General features: G+C 44.0%; 1 long non-coding RNA gene across 1 annotated transcript; it reads left to right on the top strand.

Annotated features, from left to right (window-relative positions):
* The first annotated feature begins 5,474 nt into the window (after positions 1 to 5,474).
* On the top strand, positions 5,475 to 9,196 carry LOC144889004 (uncharacterized). Its single transcript, XR_013621520.1, has 2 exons — positions 5,475 to 7,002; positions 7,064 to 9,196. It is a non-coding gene; the product is annotated as an uncharacterized LOC144889004 (long non-coding RNA).
* The last annotated feature ends 409 nt before the right edge of the window (positions 9,197 to 9,605 follow it).

Genomic DNA, 9,605 nt, shown 5'->3' with positions numbered 1-9,605 from the left:
AAAGTCAAAACTTTTACATGGGGTGTACTTACTTTTCACGTGACTGTGTGTATATATATATATATATATATATATATATATTATATATATATATATATATATATATATATATATATATATATATATATATATATATATATATATATATGTATATATATATATATATATATATATATATGTATATATATATATATATATATATATATGCATATATATATATTATATATATATATATATGTATATAATATATATATATATATATATATATATATATATTTATATATATATATTATATATATATATGTATATATATATATATATATATATATATATATATATTTATGTATATATATATATATATATATATGTATATATATATATATATATATATTATATGTATAAATATACTCATAAATATATATATATATATATATATATATATATATATATATATATGTCAAGTCGTACATTTGTTATTGCCTAAAGTTCAGTTATAGACGTGGTTACTAATGTGTTATGATTTAATGTTGTTTAAAATGCTATTTTCATAAAGTTAATAAAAGGTTTTTGCTTCGTTTTAGTCTAAAATGAGGAAAGGCTCGCTTCGGTCGTGCTGGACAATTGTCTACAGTGTGCTTTTTCGAGGCTAGATAAGGCCGGTCGTAAATCACGCTCACATGCGCGTGATTTTGTGTAACGCTAGTAGAATGATTAGATTGCACCACATAAACCTATCGTTAAAACCATATATATTTTGTATTAATCACAGCGACGCTTGACTCTGTATAAACATGCTTTGAATTACTCATTTGAACAAACCCATATATTTTATGGCCTTATCGAAGCCAAGAATGCACCCTCCCTTTAATGAGTTATATTTTCTGTCTCTCGGAGCCCAGAGAAACATCTGGTCCAGATAAGGGACGGATGACGGTGGGGGCTAGGATGACGGTGAGGGACTCTCGCCAGTCGCTTTGTTCTCTCGGAGATTTTCTGATAAACTTGTCCCTATTTATACGGACTGCGAATCAATGTGCTTCAGGAAGGGCTGAACGTGGCATGAGGGCAAGTCGTGCTGTAGATGTTCGCCTTCCTCCGGATCTGTATAAGTTGGTATTTAATAAAGACCGTCATCCTCAGGCTATTGGTGGAACTTCTTTTAAGAGCCAAGAGTTGTTTCTTGACAAATGGTACCAGGAGTGGGGTCGCAACAGACGCGGAGGACGGGAAGCGGAACCCGGGCGACAGGAGGAAGGCTGCCCGAGGCCGGGACGCTGGCACTCTAATTTGATTAAGGTGAGCAATTGTTTTATACCAGAGGGCTATCTTTCCAAATTTGTACCTTGCTTCCTCAAACGGATTCAGTCCGCTTCCCTGTCATCCGCGCTGCCTGCACTCGAACAGAAATTGTAAGTAAAGGCTCATTTTAGGCCTCAGAATGACGTGGCTTTGTTAAAGCCAGGATAAACATTAAGGGTAAAGCTAAGAATAGATTTTGCGCAGGATACCAGTAAGGACTTAACAGTAAGCTTAAAGTTACAGTTAGCACCAGGAGGGGAAAATGAGGTCGGACAGCCATATAGGTTGAAGCCAGGTGGCCAAGATTTTTCCAGGAAGGAACAGCCCAGAGACAAGATGGGGTATGCCATTGCATGCCAGGGAACGAAGGGCTGTGGCTAACTTAGAGGGCCATAGGAACATGGCCAGGAAAAGGAAAAACGCGCAGTAGGTAGGCTTGACAGGAAGGAATGAAGCGACTGGCGGCCACTAGACAGGCCAGCTTGGCAGGGGAAGTACTGAAGCTTCAGGGCCAAAAGAAGCAAGCAGACAAGGTTTAGGACAAAACAATCAGGGAGGTAGTTAAGCAAGCAAATCAGCGGCTAATGCCGCTCGTCCAAAGTCCGGACCAAGACCCCGCGACAGGGGAGGTAGCCACCATGCCCCTACCCCCCCCCAAGCCCTGAGCCCTGTCCCCGGGCCACAGGCGCCACCTCTCCCACCCCCGCCCCTGTTCCCCCAGGGGTTAGACCCCCAGAAAACTAGACCAGCCACCCCTCAGGTTCACCTTAGCCCGGGCAATCCATTTAGAGGACCAGAAATTAATGGGATGGACAGCGGGTTCGCGGCCCCAGAAGGGCCAGGAGAACTGTACCCCTCATTGGAAGAATGCACGGAATCAGAGAACCCACAACCTGCAATCGGGATGTGTCCTTTAAAAACAATAGGACTGAACAGGGGGGCACCCATTAACATCAGGATACCCTGGAGAGAATCAGATTTGGCGTCTATGCAGGAGCGGGTGAGAACCTTGCTGGCTGAACAGCCCGGTCACATACCGGAACTTATGCGTTTGTGGATACAAAATACAGGCGCAGATTGGCGGGACGTCTGCCACATGGGAGTGGCTGGAGAAAGGCATGATTTGAGTCGATCTGAGTTTCGCGCGAAGTCTGGGAGACTCACTCGTATATGAATGAGGAATGAATGTATATTGGGATGTTAATTGACGTGTGTATCTGGCCAATGTATTTGTCTGTATGACATATGCAAAGCAGAGGGTTTCGGTGTGAAGCTTTGTAAGTGGTCTACTTGACATTCCCTAGCGACTATCCGAGGGAACAGGTGAGGTCCTGAACTGAGTCCGGATTTTCATCTGTTTGGGAGTGTTGGGATTCGTGTGGAGGCACGAGGGTGCGCGCCAGGACGGAGGGCGGCGTGGCGTCGTCGCGTTGAGATGGTTGTGCCAGGTCGATCGGCGATCTCTGAATTTAAATCGGATTTTTGTCGTGTGTGTTGTGAAATTAACGTCTATCCGAGAATCCTGGCGATGTTCGTTTAATTAAAGTGTGGTACAAACCTGTGTTTCCGCCGTGCGGCTCCGTGGAAGTTTGGGTAGAGTTATTGTGCGTTCGGGCAGGAGCCGAGCGAACCGCGAGTCACGTGTGCGCTGAATGGGGGCTCTCGGTTTTGGGCAGTTGTCGTTGTAATTGTTGTTGTCAGGATGGGAAATAAGAGCAGTTGTTGTTGAGTTTGTTGAATTGGGTTCAGAGCATGAGATTTGCTCAGAGTGCCGGCGATAACTCGCCCACTCTCAGAGGAGGATGTGTGCCCAAATGCATTGTGGGTCATTTCGACTTTGCTGGATGTCGGACGTTCAGTTTCAACTGTCGGTATGTGGTGTGGCTTGTGCCAAGGTGTGCGGTGGTCAGGTGTGTAACGAAGCCATTTGTCCAGTGTCAGGAGTGGGATGGGAGCGGAATGAGTGTACTTGGGAGGATATTGTTCCAGGTACAAGACAAGATGCTCTTGCAATGACGGGGGGCAAGGAGACACCTAGATGTGTGAATAAGGTACGTCGAATGGTTGTCGGAGGTTGTGGTTTCATTGCTGTCTGTTCTGTGGAGTTATATTTCTGAGGCATGGATTTCAAGGAGGAGGTGTGTGCCCCGAGAAGATTGTGGGTCGCAGATTGGGCACTCTGGGTGGACACGGGGGTTGCAGTTGTGTGGGCGCGAGGAGGTTTGTTGATGAAGCGTTGTGCGAACGAGGAGGGATGTGCGAAAGGTGCACCAGGTAGCAAGGGTGCTGCATTGTAAAGCACGCCTCGTACGGACGTTCCTGGGCGGATTGTGACGGTTGTTGGATTCGTAGAAGTTAGCATTATGCTATGTAGAGCCACATTAATGGTCATTTGTCCATTGTCGCCGGACTTGCATTACTTGTGGGATAATAAAGCGCTGGTTACCCCAATTTGAAGTTTGACCTTTCGAAGTTTATTTGACCTTTGTTCGAGATATGTAAGGGTAAGAGGTCAGAGGCAATTCACTAACCTTGGAAGAACGACAGGCGGAGTCAGTCTACAGGGTGTTGCTTTAACGACAGGATATAGAACTTAAATCTGGAGAGAATATCGGGACATATATTGTTGGATAAAACTGAAATCATGTACGTAATTAGCGAACAGAGAATATCGAGTTTTTTGTTGTTGTGGAAGCGTCAGGTACAGTACGCTTGGAATTTAATTTAACCGGGCCGAGCACAGTGACGTGTTTGATCGAGCTGTGGGGATAGTCATGTTAAGAGGAGGACATTTGGGAGGATGAAGAGATGCAAGTAACATGGATTAAGCTGTGGTATCAAGAGGTATTGTGGTTATTATAACTCACTGATTATAGGGGGCGCCGGGCGCACCAAGTACAGATCGGGTTGCATGATGGAACATGGAGCAGGGTGGAACACCCCGTGTGGTTGGAGGTTGAAATGCAGTGAACATGCCCGATTTTTGGCTTTGCGAGGCTCCAGGTAGAAGCTGGCATTTCGATACTGTGGATTATATTGTGCCTGTCAGGAGAGGTGATGTCCTTTGCTGGGGCTTGTGATACGCCTCTGTTATCTGTCTGTCTGTCTGTGAATTACAGTGTGTCTGGAGAGGAGGTCAGTCAGGTAGGATGGGTATACCGATTCTCTTAATACATCACTGTTATACTCTTAAAGTATAACACCACCAATATACACTGTAATTGCAATAAAATGTTGAAATGAGTCAAACATTTTATCGTCTTCTTTAACGGGCACAATTATTCCTCCATTATTGTGGGGTTGGCCAAGGGGAAGCTTGTCCAAGGTCTTTCACGAACCAGTTGGCCAGGTCTGTTATTTGACAGTCAAACATGCTATCGCGTTGAGTTAAAATAATTTTGGATTGTATGATTAATTAATGTTAATACAGATTTATGTTCGTAAGGTGTTTTGTTATTTATTATACTGAAAATAGTTAACTGTGTAGTATAAATAATAGTCTGCTACAATATAATGCTTTATGCTGCTGTTCTAGCTTAATTGTGAAATTCTTTAATGTTTCATAATATACAGGATAAAATAGTTTTTGCTTGCATTTCTTAAACTTTGTAAATGTCACAATATAGTGTCGAAGGAGAGGGTTTGGTCAAAGATGGTGCCAAGATTCCGGTTGTGAGTGGATGTGGATACTGGGATACCGTCGATGTTGGGGGGAAGGTTATGGGTGGATTCGGTGAGCGGTTTTGGGGGTAATGAAGATTAATTCAGATTTAGCGTAGTTAAGTTCGAGGTTGCTGATCTGAAGCCAGGATTTTATTTCAGTGATGCAGTTTGTCAGGATAGAGCGAATTGTGGTGATTAAGCTGTTGTAGATGCTGTCAATTTTGCTTTGAATGCAAGAAAGGAAATGCAGTTTCTACTGTGAAGGACTGGTGGTGGATCGACCGAATGGTCCAGGAAGGAAGGAGGGTGCAGGTGGCACCAGGTGTGAGTGCACAGGTGTGCACCAACAGGTGTGTGGAGCAAGGTGGTGGTATCCAGGGCGCTGAGGAGTTTGTTCACGTTGTAGAGTTTGTTTATTTATTTGTTTATTTAGATTGTTTATTGTAGAGAAGAGTACTTTTGGGATTCCGGAGCCAGAGTGGTGATGTTTGAGTTGAGTGGCCACAGCACGTTCCAAAACTTTTGACAGAAAGGGTAGGTTGGAGATGGGTCTGAAGTTATTTAGGGTGTCAGGGTTTAGTCCAGGGTTTTTCCAGAATGGGGGTGAAGTTTCACGAGTTTTTGGGGAAATCGGTATGTGAAGCTGGATTAAGTTGGAACTGCTTGATGAGCCATGGAGATGGATTGGGTTTTGTTGTTGGTTGTCTGGGAGTTCGGTTGTTGCATTGCCAAAGGTTTCTGTGTGGTGGACACACTCGTTGGCTGTTGTCTTGTGTGACGTGGATGGAGATGTATGTGGCTGCGTGTGGCTGCCTGGAGTCGGGAAGGCGGCTACAGTGGTTGATATTGGTTGTGGATTGTCCGGGGTGCTTCGATTTGCATAGGGGGTGAAGATTGGGATATTACATTATTTTAAGTAAGTATTGGCATGAGTAATTACATAAGTAATTATGAGTTATTATGAGTATTAGTTATGAGTAAGTGATTATTACCTTCGCAAAAGCGGAAGGTTATGTTTTGATCGCTGTGTATTTATTTGTATGTCTGTGTGTGTGTGTGTGTGTATGTGTATGTTATTCGCATAACTCAAAAAGTATTCAACCGATTCGCATGAAATTTGGTGGGATGATAGGTTATTATCTGGGAACCATTTGATTAGATTTTGGAATCGATCGGGTCAAAGGTCAAGGTCAAGGTCATGAAAAGGTCATGGATGTGATTACAATATCAAACTTTTGGCGGGATAGAATGGTTTAATTTGAAACAAATCTTCCCGCATGACAACGTAGGTGTGGCTTTGCTACACAGATCTTGTAGTCTTTTATTTTGGCAACAAAAGTAGCTGCGGCGAAGGTATGCGCTCTACCGAGTGCCCGTTCTAGTTTTAGTAAAGTTACATGTTTCGCTGTGTTGTGGATCTGGGGACAAGCTAGTTTGATGGGTACCCTGGGGTCTTCGGCGTGTCTATGTGTTTGGCTGTCTGTTACACCGGACTCTTGAATGGGTTTTCATGAGACGCATTTCAGACATAATAACAGTGAGAATCTATTTTGAGCGAATCACAGTGGGTGAGGAAAACATTGTGTGTGACCAGACACCAGAACTGACCAGAATTGAAATTGGAAGTAGACCAGGTTATTTCCATTATTTGTTTATTCGTGAAAATAAATAAATAATAGGGGGAGGTTAATGGAGGTTAATGGGGGTTTGTTTGTGTTAATGGAGGTTAATGGTGGTTTGTTTGTGTTAATTCTAGTTGAAACTCTAGCTGAAGTAATTTTCGTTTATTTTTATTATTTTATTGATTTTTATGATTTTGATTGATTTTTGATTTTTTGATTTGATTTGAGATTTGAGATGATTGATTTTTATTATTTTATAATTTTATTTTTATTGATGTTGGAAACAGGTAATGGGATGCTGAGAGAAGGATTGAATTTAATTTGAATTGGACTGGATTAAATGGGATTGAATTTAAAATTGAATATTGGATAAAATTGGATCCACTTGAAAAAAGTGGATTAGGAAATTGGAGACAAGGTGTTCTATGAAACTATGAATTGAATGAATTGAATCTATGAATTGGAGACCTGTAGACCAGGTGTTCCCAGGAGACTTGTGGACCAGGTGTTCCACCAGAGGAAAAAGACCAGGTGTTCGTGGAGCACTTCACCTGCAAGAACGCCTTGGAACCAAGGTGGAAGGGACCAGTCCAGGTGTTGCTGACTACACCAACGGCTGTCTTTTGCGAGGGCAAGACCTCGTGGATCCACGCCACGCACTGTAAGTTGGCCATACAAGCACCAGACACTACACCACAGCAACCACAGTAAGGATGGGCCTAATCATAGGTGCGATACTATTGATAGCAACAGTAGCTAGGGGAAGCTGGGACAAGGGAGCTCGGGGATTACATTACGAATAGTACTGCAAGATAAACACAACCACAACATAACGGCTATAACATTCTCTAGGGGGGTTAGTAGGATTAATGGGGTGGTAAGGGGACTCCAGTGCTTATCCACCCACCTGGTCCCACCCCATGGGACAATGTTTATATGCGGCGACAAGGCTTACCCCTATTTACCAAATAATTGGGGGGGCACATGTTATCTGGGTTCAGTCCTTCCTGACGTTGAGATACTGGATGAGCTAGACCCAAAGTCCTTGGACAGGCGTTATAAGAGGTCAGTCATGAACGAAGATGGAACCACTAAACTACACGGGAGCCTATGGGAAAAGGTGTTTGGTTTCTTCTTCCCAGGAGCGGGCACAGTCATGGATAGTTTCCGGATAGACAAATTGGCTTTGGCCCTAGAAAAGGTGGCAAACGACACCGCCACGGCTCATGACATACTATTGGACACGGTAATTCACATGCGTACAATGGTGATGCAGAATCGGGTGGCTTTGGACATGCTCTTGGCAGAGAAAGGAGGGGTATGCGGAATTATAGAGGGAAAATGTTGCACTTACATACCCGATCCATCTGAAGGAGTGTCAGCCGCAATAGTGAGACTAAGGGAAACTAGCCACGCCCTGACGATCGATCGGATCGCGCGCAAAAATTCTTATACATTTAGCTGGCTCACTGACTGGTTCCGGGGATGGACGGGCACCATAGTGAAGTGGTTATTGACCGCACTGGCTGTGATAATCGGGGTAGTAATTTGGGGGGCACTAATGAAATCTCTAGTCCTCCTCTGTATGAGAAAGTATTTTACAGGATGGAAAGTGAAGAAGCCGCCGACAACGACTATGGCTCTGACCACAGAGGCCGTCGACCTGAACGGGTCCTTCAACAAGGCAGTTGCGACCGGCGCTCCAGAAAATTGCATTGAATTTTGTAATGACTGTGATACTTGTGTGGATCCCATGTGGGAACTGGCTGCTGCCTGTAACGGTGTTTGTGATGACTGTGATACTTGTGCTGAAAACCCCTTGCGTGTACTGGCTAACGCCTCTTATGTATTACAAGCTGACAGCTGCACGCCCCCCTCCGACCCAACTATGGATCTGATTGCGACACTGGGTCTGGCGGTAGAGGGACCCGACGCGGATGTCCTAGACCCGCAAGCCGACCAGGCGCCCATGGGAGACTTTGACATAAAGGAAGTCCCTCTCTTTTCTCCAAATGTTTTAAGTTCAAATGCTTCAAGTGAATCGGATTTTTACGCTCTGTACCCTGATCAGGAAATTGAGACACAAGATACTGACGACATTTTGTATTCCCCAGAACAGCAGCACGTGAGGGACCTCATGGGCATGACCGTTGATTAACTTCGAAGATCTGCAAGGACTGCGTCTGCAAAGGGTGGGGGGAGCAAGTTCCGCAGGGGAGGTTGTGGGCCCTCTGGCGGGGCAGAACCTCATCTGGACCAGACGTCTTCGTTGTGGATCCGAAACGTTAATGGACTTTCATGTTCTGAGCCCTCAGGTTCAAAGCACGCACCACACGACACGTTCCCTAAATGCACGGGCGAGGCGCTATGGGCGCACGGTATGCCCTTGGGAGATACCCGCATTACACGATTGTCTTTCAATAAAGCCCGATGTGGCACGTTGTCTCTTAAGATACTTTGTCTCGACGAGACAAGAGGAAGGAATGTCAAGTCGTAGATTTGTTATTGCCTAAAGTTCAGTTATAGACGTTGGTTGCTAATGTGTTATGATTTAAATGTTGTTTAAAAATGCTATTTTCATAAAGTTAATAAAAGGTTTTTGCTTCGTTTTAGTCTAAAATGAGGAAAGGCTCGCTTCGGTCGTGCTGGACAATTGTATACGTGTGCTTTTTCGAGGCTAGATAAGGCCGGTCGTAAAATCACGCTCACATGCGCGTGATTTTGTGTAACGCTAGTAGAATGATTAGATTGCAGACATAAACCTATCGTTAAAACCATATATATTTTGTATTAATCACAGCGACGCTTGACTCTGTATAAACATGCTTTGAATTACTCATTTGAACAAACCCATATATTTTATGGCCTTATCGAAGCCAAAGAATGCACCCTCCCTTTAATGAGTTATATTTTCTGTCTCCTCGGAGCCCAGAGAAACATCTGGTCCAGATAAGGGACGGATGACGGTGGGGGCTAGGATGACGGTGAGGGACTCTCGCCAGTCGCTTTGTTCTCTCGGAG

This window comes from Myxine glutinosa, unplaced genomic scaffold (assembly GCF_964187855.1).
Source record: "Myxine glutinosa unplaced genomic scaffold, kmMyxGlut1.1 SCAFFOLD_521, whole genome shotgun sequence".
NCBI classification, from domain to species: domain Eukaryota; kingdom Metazoa; phylum Chordata; class Myxini; order Myxiniformes; family Myxinidae; genus Myxine; species Myxine glutinosa.
The sequence above is the reverse complement of the archived record's forward strand: the minus strand, read 5'-3'. Positions and strand labels throughout refer to the sequence as shown.